This window comes from Halichoerus grypus, chromosome 6 (genome assembly GCF_964656455.1).
Source record: "Halichoerus grypus chromosome 6, mHalGry1.hap1.1, whole genome shotgun sequence".
Taxonomy (NCBI): Eukaryota; Metazoa; Chordata; class Mammalia; order Carnivora; family Phocidae; genus Halichoerus; species Halichoerus grypus.
Genome location: NC_135717.1, coordinates 17,094,572 through 17,120,057, shown reverse-complemented (window position 1 = coordinate 17,120,057; position 25,486 = coordinate 17,094,572). Strand labels below are relative to the sequence as shown.

Genomic DNA, 25,486 nt, shown 5'->3' with positions numbered 1-25,486 from the left:
GGAGCCCTTGTACACCCTTGTACATGGGTAGTGGGGATGTAAAATGGTAAAGCCACAGAGGCAGGTAATCAATAAATTAAACATAGAACTACCATACGACCCAGCAATTCCACTCCAAAGCATATACCCCCAAAGTTGAAAACAGGTGTTCAAACAAAAACCTACACACTAATGTTCACAGTGTCTCTATTCATAATAGCCAAAAGGTAAAATTACCCAAATGTTTATCAACCGATGAATGGATAAACAAAATGTGGTGTATATATATATACACACACACAATGGAATATTATTCAGCCTTTAAAAGGAAGGAAATTCTGACACATGCTACAACGTGGATGCACCCTGAGGACATTATGCTAAGTGAAATGAGCCAGACACAAAAAGACACATACTGTGTGATTCCACTTACATGAGATCCCTAGCGTAGTCAAATTCACAGAGACAGAAAGTAGAATGTGATTGCCAGGTGCTGGGGGGGAAAGGAGATTGGAGAATCATTATTTAATGGGTACAGAATTTCAGTTTGGGAAAATGAAAAAAGTTCTGGAGGTGAACAGTGGTGATGGTTGTACAATGTGAATGTACATTTGCCACTAAACTGTATACTTTTTAAAAATGAATTAATTAACATATAGCTGAACCGTACACTTAAAGATGGTTAAAATGGTAAACTTTATGTTATGTATATTTTACCACGATAAAAAAGATGGAGAAAAAAGAATGAAGTACTGACACCTGCTAAACAACATGGATGAACCCAGAAAACATTATGCTCAGTGAAGGAGGCCAGACACAAAAGGTCGCATATTGTAGGATTCCAATTTTATGAAATACCCAGAATAGGCAAATCCATAGAGACTGAAAGTGGCTGCCGGGGGCTGGGCAGAAGGGCTCTAGGGAGTAACAGCTTAATGGATCTGGGGTTTCCTTTGGGGTGATGAAAATACGTTGGAACTAGATAGAGGTAATGATTGTACAACATTGTAAATGTACTTAATGCCACTAAACTGTACTCTTTAAAATGGTTAAAATGGTAAATTGTATGCTACATGTATTTTGCCACAGTTTTTTATTTTTATTTTTTAATTTTTATATTTTTTAAAGATTTTATTTATTTGCCAGAGAGAGAGAAAGAGAGAGAGGGAGAGAGTGCACAAGCTGGGGGAGGGGGGTGGCAGGCAGAGGAAGAAGCAGGTTCCCCGCTGAGTAAGGAGCCGGATGCTACACAGGACTTGATCTCAGGACTCTGGGATCATGACCTGAGCCGAAGGCAGCCGCTTAACCAACTGAGTCACCCAGGTGCCCCTTGCCACAATTTTTTTTAAAACACTGAGCTTGGGGCGCCTGGGTGGCTCAGTTGGTTAAGCGACTGCCTTCGGCTCAGGTGATGATCTCAGGGTCCTGGAATTGAGCCCCGCATCGGGCTCCCTGCTCCGCGGGAAGCCTGCTTCTCTCTTTCCCACTCCCCCTGCTTGTGTTCCCTCTCTCGCTGTCTCTCTCTCTGTCAAATAAATAAATAAAATCTTAAAAAAAAAATTGAGCTTATTACTTTTGCTTAGTATACCCTCTCTTGCTGTATCTTTTTTTTTTTTTTAAGATTTTATTTATTTATTTGACAGAGAGAGACACAGCAAGAGAGGGAACACAAGCAGGGTGAGTGGGAGAAGCAGGCTTCCCACGGAGCAGGGAGCCCTGGGATCATGACCTGAGCCGAAGGCAGACGCTTAACGAATGAGCCACCCAGGCGTGCCTCTTGCTGTATCTTCATCTCAGGTAACAGCACCATCATCCACCCAGTCTCCCAAGCAAGAAAGCTCTGAGTCAGCCTTGACTCCACCCTCCCCCTTCCCACCCCAATTCCATCCATCATCAAAGCTGGAATCCCTCCCTTCCTCTCCAAGCCTACTGCCTTTGATTACTTCAGGATCTCATTATCTCTCATTGGGACCACAGCAGCTGTCTCCTCACCCTTCTCACTGCCTCTGGTTTCTCCTCCCTTCAATCCATCACCCACGTTGCCTATCGGGTTAGCTTCCTAAAAGAGCAATCTCAAGATTCCGTTGCTCCGCTAAAGACTTCTGTGACTCCGGGAGTAAATTCTAAATCCTGGTGCATATAAGATCCTTCACTACTTAGCCTCAACCCTGCCTTCCTGCATCACCTTCCATTTTTCACTCCAGGCATTCCACACCACCATGCTTTTGCTGGTACCGTTCTCTTCGTGGAACACACTTACTTACTTCTACCTTGTACATACTTTCTTTCTTCAGGACCAACCTTAGAGGCACAACCTCTGTAATGTTTTTCCCCACTCTCAGAATGGAGACCCACCCTCCTCATGCCTCTGCAACACTCCACCATTACAGTACCCAGCACCCTGCCTTCCAGCTTTCTTGTAGAAAGTCTATCTCCTTTGGATTGCAAATTCCTGAAAGCAAAGTCTGTTTCACGTTCTCCTCATCTCTATAACCTCAACACTCACCTGGTGGCTGCCACATGGTAGTCTCAAAATGTTGGAGAGTTCCCTCTCCCACTCTCCTCAGTTAACTCTTCCAAATCTCTCCCACTCTCCTCAAATCCTTTACCCAATCTCTGAAACTTCCATCTGAGGTGTCAGCAGATGACCTCACCAGAAAGAGGCCATCAACCATGAAATCCTTGAACTTCCTGCCCTTGCCACATACCCCCAAGCTCCACATACACACTTCCCTGCATGCTCATCCAAACTTTCCTCCTTGCCTCTGTTCACAGAAGAACATGCATGTGTCCCTCCTCCCGCCCAAGGCCACTCCTCTCACTATGCTCTAGATGCCCTCTCAACTCCTCAGTGCTTCCTCAATCATCCTTCTCTGCTTTTCCACCCGTATTCATTCAACAAAAATTTACAGAGCAACTCTTTGTGCCTGGATGCTAGGATTATAGTGGGGAACAAATTAGATAATGCTCCAGACCTCATAAAGCTTCCATTGTGGTAAGAAAGATAGACAATTAACAAGTAACTTTGAAATGGATATGAAGGAAATGAATATGAAGATATAGGGAATAAGAGGTCATTTTAAATAAGGAGGTCAGAGAGGTATTACGTTTTGCTTTTTTTTTTGTTGTTGTTGTTTTTGTGTGTGTGTGGAGGTGACATTTGAGCTGATGCCTGAAGTTTTCTGTGTGAAAGTCTGGGAGCTAAGCATTCTGGGTAGAAGGAATAGCAGTGTAAAGATCCAGAGAGGAAAGGACTGGCTTGTAGGGAGCTGGGGTGATCACAACATGAATGAGGGGAGGGTGGTGTGAAAAGAGGCTGGAGAGCTACTCCAGGGCTGGGGCCTTGTAAACCATTGTAAAGAGACTGGAGTTTATTATAAAGAGGAATGGGAAGCCAATGGAGATTTTTAAGGAGAATAATGATATGATAATATATACGTTTTGAAGTGATCACTCTGGCTATTAGAAGGAAACAGGTCGAAAGGAGGCAATAGTGGGAAAGAGGAAATTAGGAACAATTCCCAACGTGCAAGGAAGATATGATGGACTAGTGCCAAGGTCATCATATGGGATTGAAGAAAAGTGGTTGAATTGAAGACACCAGAGGCAATGGGACTTGGTGATGGAGGGAAAGAGGGAAATCAAGGACTCTTCTCTACTGGTTCCCATCCCTCATTCAAAACACACTCATATGCATGGTTTTAATTATCCTCTGATGACTAATTCTAATGGATCCAAAATCTCAAGAGCAAACCTTTTGGCTAATGTATCTAACATCTGACTGTCACCTCCAGCTCAGCATATCTAAAAGGACTCATAATGAGCCCACGTTCTATCTGCAACTGCTCCCCTCCACCTCCACTGTTCCTCTCTTGGTTGACACCACCACCTGTACACTTACCAAGCCCAAAACCTTGGAATCATCCTTGCCTCTTCCTGACTCCTGAACCCTCATATCTAATCAGTCTGAAACCTTACTGCCCTACAGATATTTCTCAGATCCACTCTTCCCTCTGCCCCTGCCTTTGTGCAGGCCCTCAACACCTCTTTTGCCTGGACTATTGAAACCATTTCCACTTGTTCCCCAGCTGAAATACCAGTCTGATCATTCATCTCCCACTGCTTTCGTGGTAAAATTGAAGCTTCCTGGTTTGTCCCATAAGGCCCTTGGCAGTCATATTCCTGCTGACCTCTGCAGCGCCATCCTCTACTGCTCTAACCCCCTTGTACTTTAAACCCCAGTAAGAACTGAGCATTTATTGTTCCCCAGACATAAGTTACTAATTCAAGGGGCGCCTGGGTGGCTCAGTCGTTAAGCATCTGCCTTCGGCTCAGGTCATGATCCCAGGGTCCTGGGATCGAGCCCCACATCGGGCTCCCTGCTCGGCGGGAAGCCTGCTTCTCCCTCTCCCACTCCCCCTGCTTGTGTTCCCTCTCTCACTGTGTCTCTCTCTCTCAAATAAATAAATAAAATCTTTAAAAAAAAAAAAAAGTTACTAATTCAAATATTTATGCCTAAGCTGTTTCTTCCATGTGGATCACTCCCCACCCTCATCTGCCTGAAACATCCGTACTCATCATTTACATGTTGAATTTATATTTCTGGTCTAGACCTCTCTCTCTCAAACTCCACATTCATATATTTCACTGCCTGTTTGACATCTCCACTTGCATGTCTAATAGGTCTCAGAGACTTAACATATCCCAAACTGAATACTTGGTCTTTCCCCCTGACACTTGCTTTACACCTTCAGCCTTCTTATCTCAGTTGAGGGTAACTCAATTTTTTTTTTTTTTTCCCAGTAGCTCAGGCCAAAACCATTGAGGTCATTTTTAACTCCTCTCTTCCTCTCTCATGCCACTTCCTGCTCAATGACTCCACCTTAAACACATATCCAGAATCCAACCACTTCTTACCATCTCCACTACTACCATGTTGGTCCAAGCTCCCATCACCTTACTTCTGACTTACTGTACTCTCTGCTTCTACCCTTGTCCCCATCCCACAGTCTAAATACAACATCCAGAATAATCTTTTTTTTTTTTTTTTTAAGTAGGCTCCACACCCAGCATGGAGCCCAACGCAGGGCTTGAACTCACGACCCTGAGATCAAGACCTGAGCTGAGATTAAGAGTTGGATGCTTAACCAACTGAGCCATCCAGGTGCCCCGATCCAGAATAATCTTTAAAAAAATTTTTTTTAAAGGAAGATCATGTTACTCCTCTGCTTAAAACCATGCAATGACTTCTCATTTTACCTAGGGGAAAAACCAAAGTTGTCTCAGTGGCCTAAAGGCCCGTATCATCTCTCTGACCCCCTCTCCTACTATGCTTCCCCTGCTTCAGTCCACTGGCCTCCTTGCTGCTCTTCAAATATGTCAGGCCCACACTTACCTGAGAGCCTTTGTGCTGGCTGTTGTCACTACCTGGAAAGCTTTTCCTTAGATATTTCCTAACTCGCTTTTGTCAAGTCTTTGTTCAAAAATCACCTCCTTGACAAGGTCTACCTGACCACCTTACTTAAAATTAGTATTCACATCCCCCTCTACCATAGACACTCCTTATCCCCCTTACACTATTTTGCTTTTTGTTTTTCCATAGTGCCTATCACCTTGCAACATACTATATAATTTACTTATTCATTATGTCTACTCGTTATTGACTCACTAGGACATAAGCTTCATGAGGACAAGAATCTTTTTGTCACTAATATATCCTAAGAACCCAGAACAGCATCTGGCACATAACACTTAACACATGTTTGTTAAATAAATGAATTCTTCAAAACTTATCTCAGATATTGGGTTCTTCACCAAGTTTTCCCTAGCTGTGAACACACCCCACTCTCCCTCAAACAGATGAAATGAACCCCTCCCTTCCTTGTGCTACCTTTGTACCTTGTACTGTTGTTGCATTTTCCAGATAATATTGTAGTTTGCATGTCTAGATTATTAGGGCAAGGTTTAGGACCTGTCCTATTAATTTCTACATTCTTGTGGCTCAGCTCAGGACCTGACAATAATATACATGGATTATTTTGATGAATAAACTAATAAAGCCACACCAAGATTGAATGTCTGCAAATACCCCGTTGGTGAGGGTCTGGGAAAACGGGCCCACCCTCAGTGTTGACGGGAGTCTAAATTCATTTAAGCTCCCTACAGTACAGAGTGAAAATATCTATCAAGGTGGACATAACCTTTGACCCAGAAATTCTACCTTTAGGAATTTATCTGACAAACTTATTCATGTATTTCAAGATGCATTACAAAGATATTCATTGTAGCATTGTTTATAATATCAAAACAAACAAAGAAAACCAATAGAATTGTCCCATCAGTAGGGTCACAATAGAATATGATTCATCTACTAAATAGGATGAGACGTACCTACATGGACAAACCTGAAATAAGCTCCAAGTGGAGCTTATTCAAGTGGAAACAGTATAATGTAGGAAAACATATAGTATGTTAATATGTGCATTTCACAAAAAGGAGGAGATTAGATACACACATGCTTATATATGCATAGTATGTTTTGGAAAGATAAAGGAGAAACTGAATAGGGGCTGCCTCTAGACAGGAGAATTAGAGGTCAGGGTGGGGGGGAAACATATTTTTACGGCATACTCTGTTATTGTTTGAATTTTTTATCATGTGTATCAGCTTTTCAATAATAATTAAAATTTTTCTAAATAATAAAAAAAGCCTCAAAGGTGCATATTGGGCAAGGATGGAGAAGAGATGCAGCTCTCCATTATGCTTTAGGTGATTGATTGATTGATTGATTAATTGAAAAATGACAGATCTTTTTTAGGAGCCTCTGTCCCAATATCTCTCTCTTTCTCTCCCTCTCTCTGTCTCTGTCTTTATCTCATTACTTCTTTGCTCATCTCTTTCAAAATGAGCAGCTTGGCCACAGAGATGTCTTGTCAGCAGAATGGTCTGGTGGTAAAGAAGATAAGATCTGGGCTGGGAACCTGATCTGGCATAGAGCCACTCCTTGAGCAATGTGGCTATGGCCACTGGACTGTGCCCAAAGCAACTTGATTCAGGCTGTTAAGATCCACGTAGTACATGGGGGGCAGTCAGAGACTCTATGTAGTGGCTATACTCAGAATGGGGTTCGAGTAATTAAGTTTCTTACAACAAGCCTGACATTATGAGCACAGGAAGACAGTCTTGACTCCAAGGGCCAGCACTGGCCAGGGGAGTCTGGGATGCCAAGGAGGGAGGGCTAGGTCCAGTCCTAGGAAACTGTTTCGACATTCAGGGAAACTGAGGCAGAAACCTTGGTCCACAGAGCAGAGGAAAGGGGAAAGGCAGGGGCTGGGTGGGCTTAAGATTCCCAGGGCTCTCCTCAGGCAGTCAGAGGAAGCCATAGGTCCCTGGACTTTTTAGAGAATAGAGGGAAGGACATATTATGTGGGAAATGGCAAGGATACAGAAAGGGAAGTGAGTTAGTGGGGTATAAACTCCAGCACTTAGCCTAAAGCTTTTTCTGTTCCTCCCACTTTCACAAGCCAAAGTTGTCATAGAATTGGGTCCCTTGCTCCTATGATTCTAGTGCTGGAAGGGTCCTGAAAGATTCTAACCAATGCCCTGGGTGATGGCAGAATCCTAAATTCTGGGCGTGATTCATATACTCACAGAACTGGTAAAGCCTTCAGAGACCGTGGGACCTGGTATACAAGGCCCTTCTCCTGCTTTCTCCTCGGGAACGGCATGCCTGGAAGAATTTTCCTCACAGCCTTTTCCTGCCTGGCCCCAGTCCCAGCTCCCAATAAGCCCATACCTGAGACAGCTCTGCTTTCTCCTCCTCCAGAGCCGGCTGAAAGTCAGGAGGCAGCACACTGCTGCAAAGCCCAGAAAGTCCCCCAGATTGCTGGTAGTCAGACCAGCTTCATTAAAATGAACTTTGTTCCCCGGGGATTTGATCATGGAGGTGTTATTGTGTACTTGATCACAGTTCCTATGGCTACAGGCTCACAGCGGGAAGGAACCGGTATACATCAGCATCTCCCTGTAAAATAGGGCTTTGACCTCATTTATAGTCAAACATTCAGCGGGCAACCTTGCAAATGGCACAGCATGAATAGAATTCAGAGAGTTCTGATGACTTAAGTAGAAAAGAACATTAAATAAAACAGTACATGTGAAAGTATGTGTTCAATCCCTGGTTCAGCTTAGGTACTTAATGGCTGTTAACTATTCATAACACTAATCTTTACATCATCCAACTGAAAGGTTGCAAACTGACAGTCCTCAGGCCAAATCAAACCCATAGACCTCTACTGTATGATTTCAGACTGCTTAAAACTTGTTTTGAGTTAACTTTTTATTTTTTTATTTTTTAAAAGATTTTATTTATTTATTTGACAGAGACACAGAGAGAGAGGGAACACAAGCAGGGGGAGTGGGAGAGGGAGAAGCAGGCTTCCCGCTGAGCAGGGAGCCCAATGCAGGGCTCTATCCCAGGACCTTGGGATCATGACCTGAGCCGAAGGCAGATGCTTGACGACTGAGCCACCCAGGCGCCCCTCCAGTTAACTTTTTTTTTTTTTTTAAAGATTTTATTTATTTGAGAGAGAGAAGGACAGAGAGAGAGCATGGGTGGGGGGTCAGAGGGAGAAGCAGGCTCCCCGCCCAACAGGGAGCCCGATGCAGGACTTGATCCTGGGACTCCAGGATCATGACCTGAGCCGAAGGCAGCCGCTTAACCAATGGAGCCACCCAGGCGCCCCTTGAGTTAACTTTTTAAAAATCAGTATCTTTCAGTGGGGGAAAAAAAACAACAACAAAAAACGCCAATTGCTAATTTCCAGTGACAATGCCCTCCTGTCAAAGGCAACCAAGAATATACCTATAATTGAACAAAGTTGGGTTTATTGACTCATTGCAATGAGGGAGACCACACAATATGGGAAATTGTAGGGCATCTCAGTAAGAAGATATTATAATTTTTTTTAAATGTTTTATTTATTTATTCATGAAAGTCAGAGAGAGAGAGGCAGAGGCAGAGGGAGAAGCAGGCTCCCCGCCTAGCAGGGAGCCCGATGCGGGACTCGATCCCAGAACCCTGGGATCATGACCTGAGCCGAAGGCAGACGCTTAACCATCTGAGCCACCCAGGCACCCCAGTAAGAAGATATTAGAAATGACTTATTATAGGACTTGAGCTTGTGTTAGGTTTCTGGGGAAGACTCAAGGAAAGGGGATTTGCTGTGGTTTGAATGCTACGAGGAAGTGGGGATAGTTCTGTGATTGGAGATCTTAATTTTTTATTTTATTTATGTATGTATGTATTATGTATGTATGTATTTAATTTATCTGAGAGAGAGAGAGAGAACACAAACAGGGGGAGCAAGCAGGCAAAGGGAGAGGGAGAAACAGGCCCCCCCCGAGTAGGGAGCCCTATGTGGGGCTCGATCCTAGGACCCTGGGATCATGACCTAAGCCAAAGGCAGATGCTTAACAACTGAGCCACCCAGGTGCCCATGGATATCTTAAAAAAAAAAAATTTTTTTTTAAAGATTTTATTTATTTATTTGACAGAGAGAGACACAGCAAGAGAGGGAACACAAGCAGGGGGAGTGGGAGAGGGAGAAGAAGGCTTCCCGCGGAGCAGGGAGCCCGATGCGGGGCTTGATCCCAGGACCCTGAGATCATGACCTGAGCCGAAGGCAGATGCTTAACTAACTGAGCCACCCAGGCGCCCCTTAAAAATTTTTATCTAAAAGGTGGGAAGAAAGGAGCAAAACTAAAGCTATAATTGCTAAAGCAGCATAATTGTCATATTAGCCAGGATGGGGATATTTGGTCATTTCTGTTTGGATAATATTCTTGTTTTTGTCTGTGTTCAGTCATGATAGAATGGTCTTGTTTTTGTCTTGATCCATCACAGTGGTGGCCTTGTCTTGTGTTGGTGTTTTGTTTATGTTCATCAAGAGAAAACCACAGTCTAGTTGCGTCATACGGGCTCCTATCAACACCAAAGCCTAGATGCTAGGCCAGGCCAGCTCTAGGCTGTCAGAGGATGCTTTCTCTTTCCCGGTCTCCTTCTTAGCCAAGGGCAGATGGAGTCAGCCTCAGGACTTTAGTCTACTACCCAGCTCTTCACCATTGCCAAGATGTTGCTCATTAGGAGATTGTGGAGAGAACATCCATAGTTAGACTTAGTCTAGACATAGTCAGTCTCACCTTTTCCTTTTGTTACAGCATGAGTTGTTGAGTCCTCTGGCATGATGATGGTTGCACAGTAGCATTTGAGACTCTGAAGTCTCAATTTGGTACATCAGCCAACTACATTCCAGGAAATTACCAGAAACAAACTGGTTATTATTTCTTGTAATAGGCCCTGAAGACAGGGGCCCAGGTTATCAAATCCAGGCAATGAAAACATGTCCCAAAGTCCAGGTTGTCTTTTTTAGAAATTCAAGTGACTTCTTTTAGCAGAGTCACAGACTTTTCTACTTGACCTGTATTTATGCAGGTGCAGCAAGAGGTGTTTGCGAAAGCATAACTTTCCCCTTGGTTAATAAATTTAAATTGGTTGTTGGCTGCTGAGTAGATGTTGTATCATTTATGATGTCTGCTGAGGTTAGAGACAAGTTTTGGATCATCTTTTCCAGTAGTATTATCCCTCTTTGGGAGGTAAAGCTCATATTGTATGCATGATAAGGGAGTAGGTTATCCCTCCTGGGAGTTTTCCTGAGTAGCTTGTTCTTGTCTCATTTCAGAGATTTCTAGGTACCATTGTCAGAAAAACATGATCCACTGGAGAGGTGGTAGTTGAAAATATCTGAGAGGCTCTAACAGTTACCCTAATATGCAGGATAAGTTAGTGTGCGGCAGCAGGTAAAAGCTTGATGTCTAAATAAGAAGTAGGACCCCAGTGAGGCATAGGTTGACTTGAGGGATAAATAGCATTTATCACAATAAGTGTATACAATTTTTGGACTCTTGAGGTGGACAGATTCCTTGAGTGGAATTACACAATTACTGTAAGTAGGTTAGAGTGTCTATAGCAAGAATAGCCCCAACATTAATTCCCATTCCTGATAACCTAGGTTTAACTGGTACAGATATAATGACCTCAGCAAAAGCATTTCGTTCAGGTCCAATTTTATAGGACCAAACTTTGGAATTAATTATGTGAGGAAAACTTAAGACCAGAAAGGACTTGTGGAAGGAAATCTACCTTCTGACATATTTGAAGCTATAACATTTTTTTTTGTCAGCAGGAATAGGTGGGGAGGCAACAGATCCAGCAATGAGTTAAATTCAGAACAATAGAAATAACAAGTGTTGGTAAGGATGTGGAAAAAATGGAACCCTCACTGCACTCTTGGTGGGAATGTGAATTGGTACAAGCACTGTGGAAAACAGTATGGAGGTACCTCAAAAAATTAAAAATAGAAATACCATACAATCCAGTAATTCCACTGCTGGGCACTTAACCAAAGAAAAGGAAAACACTAATTCGAAAAGATATATGCACCCCTATGTTTATGGCAGCATTACAATAGCCAAGATATGGAAGTAATCTAAGTGTCCACCAATAGATGAATGGATAAAGAAGATGTGATATACATAAAAAATGGAATATTACTCAGCCATATAAAAGGATAAGATCTTGTCATTTGCAACAACATAGATGGACCTAGAAGGGTTATGCTAAGTGAAATAGGCAGAGAAAGACAAATACCATATGATTTCACTCATATGTAGAATCTAAAAAAAGTAAATGAACAAACAAACAAACAAAACCAGAAACATAAATACAGAGAACAAACAGGTGGTTGCCAGATGGGAGAAGGGCGGGGGGGATGGGCAAAATAGATGAAGGAAATTAAGAGGTACAAACTTCCAGTTATTAAATAAATAAGTTATGCAAATGAAAAGTACAACATAGGGAATGTAGTCAATAATAATACAGTCAATAATACTATAATATTGTTGGATGGTTACTACACCATATTATTGTGGTGAGCATTGAGTAATGTATAGAATTGTCCAATCACTACATTGTACACCTGCAACTAACATAATAACATTATATGTCAAATATACTTTAAAAATAGAAAAATAGGGGCGCCTGGGTGGCTCAGTTGGTTAAGCGACTGCCTTCGGCTCAGGTCATGATCCTGGAGTCCCTGGATCAAGTCCCGCATCGGGCTCCCTGCTCGGCAGGGAGTCTGCTTCGTCCTCTGACCCTATCCCCTCTCATGTGTTCTCTCTCTCTCATTCTCTCTCTCTCAAATAAATAAATAAAATCTTTAAAAAAAAAAAATAAAAAAAAAAATAATAAAAATAGAAAAATAAGGGGCACCTGGGTGGCTCAGCTGTTAAGCGTCTGCCTTCGGCTCAGGTCATGATCCCAGGGTCCTGGGATCGAGCCCCGCATCGGGCTCCCTGCTTGCCGGAAGCCTGCTTCTCCCTCTCCCACTCCCCCTGCTTGTGTTCCCTCTCTCGTTGTGTCTCTCTCTGTCAAATAAATAAATAAAATCTCGAAGGCAGACGCTTGACCGACTGAGCCACCCAGGCGCCCCAATAAAAATAAATTTAAAATGGCATATTGTAGGGCAACTGGGTGGCTCAGTCTGTTAAGCGACAGCTCTTGATTTTGGCTCAGGTCGTGATCTCAGGGTCCTGGGATCGAGCCCCACATTGGGCTCCATGCTCAGCAGAGAATCTGCTTGAAGATCCTCTATCCCTCTCCTTCTGCCCCTTCCCTAAATCTCTCTATCTCGAATAAATAAATCTTAAAAAAATAAAAATAAAATAAAATGGTATATTGTACTTTACTTAGATTAGTGATAGATAACATTTAATAGATGATTTTAATATTTTTATAATATGCACATTGTGTAAAATAATTAAGCATTGCCTACCTATCTGTGAAAAAAGAACTCAGAGCAGTAGCTAAGGTCTGAGAAATATGCAGCAGCATATTTTTTTTTTCCTTAGGTAAGAAAGAGAAACCACCGGGGGGCAAAAGTAATAGAATGATGGAATATACAGAAGATCATATTTTTAAAAGATTTTATTTATTTATTTGACAGAAAAATGTCGTATGTGAGAGAGCACAAGCAGGGGGAGCAGCAGAGGGCGAGTGAGAAGCAGACTCCCCGCTGAGCAGGGAGCCCCATGCAGGGCTCAATCCCAGGACCCTGGGATCATGACCTGAGCTGAAGGCAGACGCTTAACCGACTGAGCCACCCAGGTGCCCTGATACAGAAGATCATATTGAAAAAACTTTAGTCAGTTAAAGAGGGGGTGTTAAAGACAGTAATAGGTAAGATTTCCAAGAGAACAAAGGGTATGGAAAAGGATACTGAAGAACTAAAAAATCAATCTTGTTCTATTGTCTTCTGCAGAAGCTGTTCAATTAGCATCTCGTTCCATCATCTGGGAGAGACACTGCCCACAGTCAACAACTTCTAAGAGAATTGCTAAGAATCCTCAGTGTGAGGTCCCCTAATGGACTAGATGCCCAGTACTCAGCAAAAAGTGATATATGTCTTCTTATTTGGGAAATATGAACACAGGGATCAACAACTTGGAGTTTATTGTTATGTCAGTTATTTGTTAAAAGTCCTTTTTGTAGAGGCTCATGGGCAGTTTTTTCCTGATCCTTTTCCAGAAGACCAAATCTCCAGGTATCAGATCATGCAGAGCTGCTTAGGTGGGTGTTTTGGCAATACAGCTTGTTATTATTGGTGATAAGTCTGGAGGTATTATACGAGTCTCTGCAGAAATTAGTCATATAAGTTTACAGTGGGATCAATCTAGGATTGAAGTAATTCCCAGATGCATGGGGCAGTTAACTCAGAAGGAAATAACTTCTGAGGATCCTGGAGGGAACTGATCTTGTACCATGGGCAGTTGCAAAGCTTGGGGTTTCTGAGAGTTTTGATAATTATGAGTTTTTGAATTTCTTTAGTTCTCTTTTTTTTTTTTTAAGATTTTAATTTATTTATTTGACAGAGAGAGACAGTGAAAACAAGCAGGGGAGTGGGAGAGGGAGGGGGAGAAGCAGGCTTCCCGCTGAGCAGGGAGCCCGACTTTGGCCTCTATCCCAGGACCCTGGGATCATGACCTGAGCTGAAGGCAGGCACTTAATGACTGAGCTACCCAGGCACCCCCTAGTTCTCTTATTTTTGCCAAAGATGGTGGATGGTATAAAAAGTTTATTTTCCAAGTAGATTAAGAAAATAATGGTACCAGGGAAATATGTGTTTCTATTACCAGAGAGATAAATTGAAACCCCCCCCTTGGGAATTCTAAAATCAAGTCATTTTTTCTCAACCAGTATGCGCATAGCTCTCTAGCAAGAGAAAGCCTCAATCCATCCTCAGAATAAACAAAAATAACCAGAACATACTCAGAGTTCGTTTGGAGTTGTTCACAGGGCCTGGAGGCTTTGGTTCCTGTTCATGTCCTACCTTTATAGTACTGCAAAGAAGATGTCATTGGCAGTTAGGGTATGCGTTGGAAACATCCTCTGCATTACCCTGAAAGTCACCCCCACCCATGTTGGTTCAATGTTGTTAATTTATCTCCGCTATGTTGGCAATATCAAGTAGCATTCTTGCTAAACTCCACTTTGACTATGCTTACCTCTTAGATAACAACAAAACATCTAAAAGTTCTTAATTTGCTGTCCATTTTAGAGGGAGATGTCAGGAAATCTCTGTTTCTTTTTAAAAATTTAATCACTTTTTATTTGGAAATAATAATAGATTCACAAGTAATTCCAGTAATTCCACTGGTGGGCATTTATCCAAAGAAATGATAACAATCCCGATGGTAACATCTTACATCACCACAGTACGGGGTCACAATCAGGAAAGTGCTACTGGTACAATCCACAGACAATTCAGATTTCACCAGTTTTATGTGCATTCATTTGTGTTTGTCTGTGCACATATTGAATTTTATCACATGTAGATTTATGTAGCCACCACCACCATCAAGATACAGAACTGTTGCTTCACCACAAAGATCCCTCATATTATCCTTTATAGTCACACCCATCCCCTCTCCCTACCCAACCCCTATCTTAACCTTTGGCAACCACTAATCTGTTCTTCATCTCAATGATTTTGTCATTTCTACAATGTTATATAAATGGAATCAGACAGTATGGAACATATTGTGATTGGCTTTTTTCATTCAGTATAACTCCCCCGAGGTCTAAGCTGTTGCATGTTTCAATAGTTTGTTCCTTTTTATTGCTGAGGGGTATGATAACCACTGGCTGAGAAGCCTAACAAGAGATGGGAAGGCAAGCCAAAAATTAACAATAGCAGAAAGCTGTTACCACTCCTAGGATGGAGGAACAAGTGTTAGTGTTACCAGATCCCAGGGCCAGGGTCACCTGTAGAAGCTGTAGAATCATGGCCAGCCTCTTCCGTGGGAGCTGGACCCATGTGAAAGCTACAGCCATCACAGGAGAAGCTACCTGACATGGGGATGGGAGTGAGGGTGGAGGAGGGTGCTGGGAGAGAAATACCCTGGCTTCTTCCTTCCTTCTTCTGCTTTACAGTCTCCCTCCATTGCTTTCCTTTGCTTCAAATGGAAGCCAGCTGACATGGCTGCCTGTGACGTGCAGCCTGGAGCAATCACCCGGCCAAATAACCGAGCACATCAGGGGACTGCGAGGAGTGGATCTGAGGGCAAACAGGCCCAGAACCCGCACAAGAGCACATGTGAGCGTTCAATTTTATGTAATAATGCCACATGGATTTTCTAACTTAGAATTTCTATTTCCGATGCACCTTGAAGTCATGAATTAACCTCAAAGTGTAAACCAATAGCAGTATAATTTTTTTTTTTAATCTTTCATCAGCTTGCAGGATGGGTGAAGGTAATTAATTTACCATCTGAACTGATTTAATATCTGGGGACAAGCCTATTAGGATAAATCCAAGATTGTGATAACATAGGCTGCTTGGAATTTTTTTGTTTTTTCTTTCTTTTTTAAATTATTAATTGTGGCAAAATACACATATGATAAATCTTATCTTATGGCTTAGCATCTTAGCCATTTTTAAGTGTATAGTACACTTTTAAGGTACTGTTCAGTAGTGTTAAGTGCATTCACTTTGTGCAACCATCACAACCATCCATCTCCAGAACTTTTTTCATCTTGGAAAACTGAAACTCTGTCATCATCTGGCAGAGGGAGAGGGAGAAGCAGACTCCCCACTGAGCAGGCAGCCCAACACGGGGCTCGATCCCAGGACCCTGAGATCATGACCTGAGCTGAAGGCAGCTGCTTAACCAACCCAGGCGCCCCTATTTAAGTGCTTTGCCCACTTTTTAATCAGGTTAATTTTTGGTTGTTGCTGTTGTTGAGTGTAGGAGTTCCTTATGTATTTCAGATATTAACTCTTTAGCAGATACCTTGGCAAATATTTCCTCCCATGCCATGAGTTGTCTCTTCACTCTGTTGATTGTGTCCTTTGATGCACAGAAATTTTAAATTTTGGGGCGCCTGGGTGGCTCAGTCGGTTAAGTGTCTGCCTTCGGCTCAGGTCATGATCCCAGGGTCCTGGGATTGAGTCCCACATCTGGCTCCCTGCTCCGCGGGAAGCCTGCTTCTCCCTCTCCCATTCCCCCTGCTTGTGTTCCCTCTCTCTCTGTCAAATAAATAAATAAAATCTTTTAAAAAAAAAAAGAAATTTTAAATTTTATGTAGTCCAGTTTATCTAATTTTTTTTTTTTTTTTGTCTGTGGTTCTGGTGTCATGAAGCTTTTCCCCTATGTTTTCTTTTAAGGGTATAATTTCAGGTCTTATGTTTAGTTCTTCCATGCATTTTGAATGAACTTTTGTACATGGTATAAGGTAAAGGTTTAACTTCATTCTTTTGCATGTGGATATCTAGTTTTCCCAACACCATTTTTTGAAAAGACTAGCTTTCTCCCATTGAATGATGTTGGTATCCTTGTTGAAAATCATTTGACCATATGTTTGAGGGTTTATTTCTCTATTCTATTCCATTGGTCTATAGGTCTATCCTATGCCAGTTGCCACACTGTTTTAATCACTATAGCTTTGTAATACATTTTGAAACCAGAAAGTGTGAGATCTCCAATTTTGTTCTTTTTCAAAATAATTTTGGCTATTCAGGGTCCATTGAAATTCCATAGGAATTTTAGGATGGATTGTCCTATTTCTGCAAAAATCACTGTTGAGGGCTCCTGGGTGGCTCGGTCGTAAATACAATCTTTAAAAAAAAAAAAAATCATTGTTGGGCTTTAGATGGATTTGGGTGGGATCAACATCTGAACAATATTAAGTCTTCGAACTCATAAACATGGATGTCTTTCTATTTATTTGGGTCTTCCTTAAGACCTTCCTTTCAGCAACGTTTTATAGTTTTCAGTGTACAAGCCCTTTGTCTCCCTGGTTAAGCTTACTCCTAAGTATTTTATTATTTTTGATGCTTTGTGAATGGAATTTTTTTATTTTTTTATTTTTATTTTTTTAAAGATTTTATTTATTTATTTGACAGAGAGAGACACAGCGAGAGAGGGAACATAAGCAGGGGGGAGTGGGAGAGGGAGAAGCGGGCTTCCCGCTGAGCGGAGAGCCCGATGCGGGGCTCGATCCCAGGACTCTGGGATCATGACCTGAGCTGAAGGCAGACGCTTAACGACTGAGCCAGCCAGGTGCCCCTGGAATTTTTTTTTAAAGATTTTATTTATTTATTTGACAGAGAGAGAGAGAGCACAAGCAGGGGGAGTGGCAGGCAGAGGCAGAGGGAGAAGCAGGCACCCCGCAGAGCAGGGGGAGCCTGATATGGGACTTGATCCCAGGACCCTGGGATCATGACCTGAGCCAAAGGCAGTTGCTTAACCAACTGAGCCACCCAGGCGCCCTGGAATTGTTTTCTTAATTTCATTTTCATATTGCTCGTTGTTAGCATATGGAAACAACTGATTTTCATGTGTCGATTTTGATTCCTATACCTTTGTTAAATTCCTTTATTAGCTCTAATGGTTTTTTTTTGTGGAATCTTTAGGGCTTTCTACATATAAGATCGTGTCATCTTTGAACAAAGATGGAGCTCCTGGGTGGTGCAGTTGGTTAAGTGTCTGACTCTTGATTTTGGCTCAGGTCATGATCTCAAGGTGGTGAAATTGAGCCACGTGTCTGGATCCACACTCAGTGAGCAGTCTGCTTGAGATTCTCTCCCTCTCCCTCTGCCCTTCCCCCTTCTCATACTCTCTCTTTAAAATAAATAAATAAATCTTTAAAAAAAAAAGATAATTTTACTTTTTCCTTTCCCATTTGGATGGCTTTTTTTTTTCCCCCCAATTTGGACGACTCTTAATTTTTCTCTTGCCTAACTGCTCTGGCTAGGACTTCCAGTACTATGTTAAATAGAAGTGGCAATAGCAGGCATTCTCATCATTTTCCCGATGTTAGAGGAAAAACTTTCAGTCTTTCATCATTAAGTACCATGATGTTAGGTATTGGTATTTTTCTTTTTTAAATAAGATTAATCAACAAACACCATTAAAGCAGGGATGTACATGGGAATCTCTAAAAGGTCCTTCCAGGATTTGCTAGTTCCCTAACAGAGAAAAACAACCATGGGCTTCTCCTTCTTCATGTAAGAAAAGGAGGGTGGCTGGGCTTACAGAGTTGTAGTAATGGACAGTAATGTGTAAAAGGAAAATAATAGTATTTCATAGGCAGATAGGCCACCAGCTGAGAACTGTTGAGTGTTTTCTGTCAGAAGAAGAGTCTTTAATATGGAGAACCATATAGTTAGCAGAAACCTTAGAACTAAATCAAGGGAAAGTTTCACACATTCTGCTATTGTTTCTATAGCTCTTAGACAAGGTAGCTATGCCTTGGCTATTGGATCTAATGAAAAACTGACATAAGCAGTAGGCATCTGATGATCCCCATGTAACTGACCAGTGCCCCTAATGCTTGTTCAGACTTTTCATGAATAAAAAGGAAAGATGCTTGTGAATCTAAAATCCTAGAAACAGATCTTTTCATAGATAGTTCATACCAGTCTTTGTGCTTAAAATTGATTATGCTTTTTTTTAAACTGAAAAGTATACAATCATTGACAGATATTTATATTAACTTATACTTTACTCATGTATAAATAACTTAGGAAGAAAGCCTCTCTTCGATTTAGTAATTACATTTTTAAAAATTATGAGTGTAGAAGACAAAAGAGCTCTCATAATAGTTTTGAATTCATTAAAGTTTGGAGAATTCCAGATAAACCTAATTATTCCCATTGTTCCTCATTTTATAAAGTAAAGAAGATCTCTGTGTTACCTAATGGCCATTTTAGAAAATCCAAAGATAGTTTAGGCATAAAAAATAGCCTAAAAATGTTATTAGTCTAAATTTGAGGCCTGAATTTAGGAAAGGCAAAATCAAGAATAGTTGTAGAGGAAACAATACATAAGAAACAAATATCTAGGGGCACCTGGGTGGCTCAGTCGTTAAGCGTCTGCCTTCGGCTCAGGTCATAATCCTGGGGTCCTGGGATCGAGCCCTGCATCAGGCTCCCTGCTCTGCGGGAAGCCTGCTTTTCCCTCTCCCACTCCACCTGTTTGTGTTCCTTCTCTTGCTGTGTCTCTCTCTGTCAAATAAATAAAATCTTAAAAAAAAAAAGAAACAAATATCTAAAGAAAAATATTTGTAGGCAATGTAAAAAGACACAGCAATGAGCAACAATGGTTATTAGGAACTTAAGTTTTTTTAAAAAATAAGGACTCTTTTCAAAAATGACCAAGAGTATATTTAAAAAGTACCAAAGAGTTAAGAATCCTAAAATTTTTATGGCATCACAAAAGACCCCGAGTAGCCAAAGCAATCTTGAGGAAGAGGAACGAAGTGGAAGGTATCACAATTCCAGATTTCAAGCTATACTACAAAGCTATAGTAATCAAAAGAGTATGATACTGGCACAGAAATAGACACATAAATCAGTGGAACAAAAAAGACCTTAGAAATAAACTCACACTTATATGGTCAATTAATCTACAACAAAGGAGGCAAGAATATACAATAGGGAAAAGACAGGGTCTTCAATTAATGGTGCTGGGGGAACTGGACAACTACATGCAAAACTGAACCACTTTCTTACATCATACACAAAAATAAACTCAAAATGGATTAAACACCTAAATGTGAGACCTGAAACCACAAAATTTCTTTAAAAAACACATCGGGAGTAATCTCTTGGACATCAGCCTTAGCAACATTTTTCTAGACATGTCTCTTCAAGCAAGGAAAACAGAAGCTACAATAACCTATTGGGACTACACTAAAGTAAAAAGCTTTAGCACAGTAGAGTCAACAAAACAAAAAGGCAACCTACTAAATGCGAGAAGATATTTGTAAATGATATATCCAATAAGGGGGTCATTATCTGAAATATATAAAGAACTTATACAACACCAAAAAAACACAATCTGATTTTAAAATGGGCAAAGGATCTGAATAGACATTTTTCCAAAGAAGACATACAGCTGGCCAACAGATACATGAAAAGATGCTCAACATCACTAATCATCAGGGAAATGCAAATCAAAACCACAAGGAGATAATCACACCACACCAGTCAGAATGGCTAGTATCAAAAAGACAATAAAAAAACAAGTGTTGGCAAGGATGTGGAGAAAAGGGAACCCTGGTGCCCAGTCACTGCAAACGCAAACTGGAGCAGCCGCTGTGGAAAACAGTATGGAGGGCCCTCAAAAAATCAAAAATAGAAATATCATATGATCAGGGCGCCTGGGTGGCTCAGTTGGTTAAGCGACTGCCTTTGGCTCAGGTCATGATCCTGGAGTCCCGGGATCGAGTCCCGCATCGGGCTCCCTGCTCAGCAGGGAGTCTGCTTCTCCCTCCAACCCTCCCCCCTTTTGTGCTCTCTCTATCTCATTCTCTCTCTCAAATAAATAAATAAAATCTTTAAAAAAAAAAGAAATATCATATGATCAGTAATTCCACTACTGAGTATTTACTCAAAGAAAATGAAACTACTAATTCGAAAAGATATATGCACCCCTGTGTTTATTGAAGCATTATTTACAGTAGCCAAGATATGGAAACAACCCAAGTGTCCATTGGATAAATGAATGAAGAGGATTTGGCAGGTATATACAATGGAACATTAGCCATAAAAAGGAAAGAAATCCTGCCATTTGTGACAACATGGGTGGACCTTGAGGGGGTTATGCTAAGTGAAATAAGTTAGAGAAAAAGACATACCATATGATTTCACTTATATGTGGAATCTTAAAAAAAAAAGAGTCATAGAAACAGAACAGATTGGTGGTTGAAAGAGGCAGGGCCTTGGGGTGGGGGAAATGGGTGAAGGGGGTCAGGAGGTACAAACCTCCAATTATAAGATAAATAAGTTCTGGGCATATAATGTACAACATGGTGACTATTTAAAAAAGAAAAAATTTAAGGTAAATAATATATGAAAACCTTGATAATTTACTTAATTTTTAAAGTCAATACAAGGGCGCCTGGGTGGCTCAGTTGGTTAAGCGACTGCCTTCAGCTCAGGTCATGATCCTGGAGTCCCAGGATCGAGTCCCGCATCGGGCTCCCTGCTCGGCAGGGAGTCTGCTTCTCTCTCTGACCCTCCCCCCTCTCATGCTTTCTCTCTCTCAAATAAATAAATAAAATCTTTAAAAAATAAAAATAAAAATAAAATAAAATAAAATAAAGTCAATACAAAACAGGCACCTGGGTGGCACGTTAAGCTCCAACTCTTTATTTTTTTTAAGATTTATTTATTCTTGACAGAGAGAGGGAGCATAAGCAGGAAGGGAAGAGGGAGAGGGAGAGAAAATCCCAAGCAAAGAGCAGAGTCCCACCTGGGGCTCAATCCCACAGCCCTCAGATCACAACCCAGCTGAAACCAAGAAAGCCCAACTGACTGTACCACCCAGGTACCCCTAAGTGTCTGACTCTTGATCTCAGCTCAGGACTTGATCTCAGGGTCATGAGTTCAAGTCCTGCCTTGGGCTCCACGCTGAGTATGGAGCCTACTTTAAAAAAAAAAAAATCAACATAAAAAATAAGAAGGCTTAAATCATGAGAAAACTAATGCTGATCTAATACCAACCAAAATATTGTGTTGGTATTATTTTTACATGGCAAATTAAAATTTAAAGACATTGGATTATGCCAAAAACTCTTCGTTTATCTTAGAACTAAGGCCTTTTCTTATCTTGTACTATAATAACAAAGCCCATTACACAAATATACTTTCCAGTGCCCACAAAGGAAACATACATAGTTTAACAATTCATTTAGACATGTTTGACTGTTTAACTATACTAGATGTTCCTAGAGTGCACACATTCAAAAGAATAATTTTTGATTAGTTTATCTTTAAAGTCTTCCAAGAGAAGAAAATGAACAGCAAAAAAAAAGTGAGAGGGAGCTACTTCAGATAATTACAAAATTATCACTCTAAAAGGCTAATCCAAGGGCACCTGGGTGGCTCAGTCGTTAAGCGTCTGCCCAGGTCATGATCCCAGGGTCCTGGGATAGAGCCCCTCATCGGGCTCCCTGCTCTGCAGGAAACCTTCTTCTCCCTCTTCTACTCCCCCTGCTTATGTTCCATCTCTCGCTGTGTCTCTCTCTGTCAAATAAATAAATAAAATCTTAAAAAAAAATAAAAGGCTAATCCATGTTTCTCCTGCAAGGAGAAGGAAAACAGTTTAAACATAGAAAAACACATTGTGTTTGCTTTTTTTTTTTTTTTTTTTTTGAGGGAGAGAGAACATGAGTGGGGGAGGGGCAGAGGGAGAGGCAGAGAGAGACTCTTTTTTAATTTTTATTTATTTATTTATTTATTTTAATTTTTTTAAAAGATTTTATTTATTTATCTGACAGAGAGAGAGATCACAAGTAGGCAGAGCAGCAGGCAGAGGGAAAGAGAGAAGCAGACTCCCTGCTGAGCAGGGATCCCAACGTTGGGCTCGATCCCAGGACCCTGGGATCATGACCTGAGCCAAAGGCAGACATTTAACTGACTGAGCCACCCAGGAGTCCCGAAACAGAGAGAGAATTTTAAGCAGGCTCTACACCCAGGGCTGAACCTGATGTGGGGCTTGATCTCACCACACTGAGATCATGACCTGGGCTGAAATCTAGAGTCAGACGCTTAACCGACTGAGCCACCCAGGTGCCCCAAAAAACACATTTGATATATACATACACACACAAAGAAGAGTGATGTTCCAGCCTATTTAAAAAATAAGTTAGGAACTTGGCAATTTAATAGAGCTATACAATTAAAAAGTCAGCATTTATTAATCTCCAAAGTACAGAAATGAAATAATCACCTATGTTAAACAAAATCATCTCTCCCCCTTTCTTTTTCTTTTTTTTAAAGATTTGATTTATTTATTTATTTGTCAGAGACAGAAAGAGAGAGAGAGTGTGCAGGAAGAGGGGGAGGGGCAGAGGGAGGAGCAGGCTCCCCGATGAGCAAAGAGCCTGATGTGAGACTTGATCCCAGGACCCTGGGATCATGACCAGAGCTGAAGGCAGATACTTAACTGACTGAGCCACCCTGGCATTCCCCCCACCTTTTGTTTTTCCTAAAGTAGGCTCCACACGGGGTGCCTTTTAACAAACAAGACAAATAATCTCCTCATAAGGGTTTCTTCCTTCCTTTTTTTTTTTTTGTTCGAGGTTCTTGTTAGGGGCCACTGCAATTCTAACTTGTCCCTAGTGAGATTGTGTCAGAGAGGTAAGGGTACAAGTTAGTGTTATTGTGAGAAGGAAGGAGAAATTTGGCTGTGCAACTTGTATCTGCAGAACTTGGCCAAAGGCCAATTATCATTGACAGGGGCCAGAGAAAATGTCCTGATTCTGGGCAGAAGAAATGAAACAAAGCAGTTCCCAGGGACACAAACAAAATTGAGGAAGGAGTCCTTATAGCAATTTAAAATGGCAATCTGAGGGGCGCCTGGGTGGCTCAGCTGGTTAAGCATCTGCCTTTGGCTCAGGTCATGATCCCAGCGTCCTGGAATCAAGCCTCAGCAGGGAGTCTGCTTCTAACTTCTCCCTCTCCCCCCACCCTGCATGTGCTCTCTCTTGCTATCTCTCTCTCAAATAAATAAATGAATTCATAAATAAATAAATAAAATGGCAATCTGAGGAAAAGTTTATCCAAAAGACACTGGTCTGAGGATGAATTCATAGCCTCTAAGGCTGGTTGTAGTACAGACTTATTGGACATTTATTGATGGAGTGATTTTTCTGGTTTATCTTGGTAACAAATGACACTCAAGCATGCCAGCTATTTATATGACCCCTGAGTGGTTGACATCTCCAGCTTCTTAGAGGGACAATCACTAGAGTTTGAGCAATAACAGATTTGTGATGCCCTGCATACCTGTCCTTTCCCTAGAAATGTTTCCTCTTACAGACAAATGGCATTCAAAACACTAGACAAGAGGACAGATCATAGGAAAAGGTATAAAAAGCCAGAAAACAATTTTACCAAGGAAAAATAAAAATCTAATTGGATAACCATAAAACCAAAGGGGACTTTATTGTAGGGAAAACAAAATAATCCCAACACTGAAGGGTCTTAACAAAACATCAGAGCTCACATTTAGTGAGAACTTACCTCCCAGCCATGGGCAGGATGGCACCTCAAACAGTTAGAGACACAAAGGGTCTCAGATGTGCACATTATTATTAGAGTTGAGGGTCCCAGTCCAAAGTAGTGAGGGCTTCAGCTGAATCTCTGTGGATTCTCCATTTTTGACATGTCCTGCAGCTAAAGACCAGTAGGAGCACACCTGTAGTTGAACAAGGGAAATGGCACACCATGGGGAACGCATCATGGACATCTCAGCAAGAATGTGTTAGGAAGGACTTATCATAGGATTTGGGCTTGTATTAGATGATTTTCGAGGAGGGCTTGAGAGAAGGGAGATTTGCTCTAGGTTGGATGTTGTCAGGAAGTGGGGATAATTCTTTTTGGTTATCTTAATTTTTATCTAGAAGGCAGGAGGAATGGATCAGGGATTAAAGCTGTTCTTGTTAAAGAAGCAGCAGTCACTCAAACTGTGGGGGTAGGGGTTATGTTTGGTCATTTTTGTGGTTTGGACAATGTTCTTGTTTTTGTGTTCAGACATGATTATGAAATGGTCTTTCTCTCAATCCATCAGAGAGTGTCTTTGTCTGATGTTGGTGTTCTGTGAACTTGTTGATGCTCAACAGGATAACACCACAGCCTAGCTGATAGTGCCGGGCTGGCTCCTAGCATTACCAAGGCTTCCAGAGGGAGAGTGTAAACTAGCTCCCAGCAGCCATGGGGTGCTTTTTTTGTTTTTTGGGTTTTTTTACCAGTTACACTTGAAAAATCAGAATTGGCAACCCCTTTTGGTAAAACATGAGCTCTCTGGGTCACCACAGGCCCCATTGCTCCCCAATACTTTATAATGCCCCACCCCACTCATTTACACTCCTAACTGTCCC

General features: G+C 41.4%; 1 long non-coding RNA gene across 4 annotated transcripts in view; it reads left to right on the top strand.

Moving 5' to 3' along the window:
* Positions 1–18,228, top strand: part of LOC118540542 (uncharacterized) — a 31,528-nt gene extending 13,300 nt beyond the window's left edge. For 2 of the 4 annotated variants that reach the window (XR_013448771.1, XR_013448770.1), the window contains exons 2-5: positions 1,623–1,776; positions 13,359–13,666; positions 15,530–15,692; positions 18,012–18,222. This is a non-coding gene — a long non-coding RNA (uncharacterized LOC118540542). Of the gene's footprint in view, positions 1–1,622; positions 1,777–13,358; positions 13,667–15,529; positions 15,693–18,011 lie in introns of all 4 variants that reach the window. The other 2 variants (XR_013448772.1, XR_004919696.2) reach the window with 2 other exon arrangements.
* Positions 18,229–25,486: the final 7,258 nt, after the last annotated feature.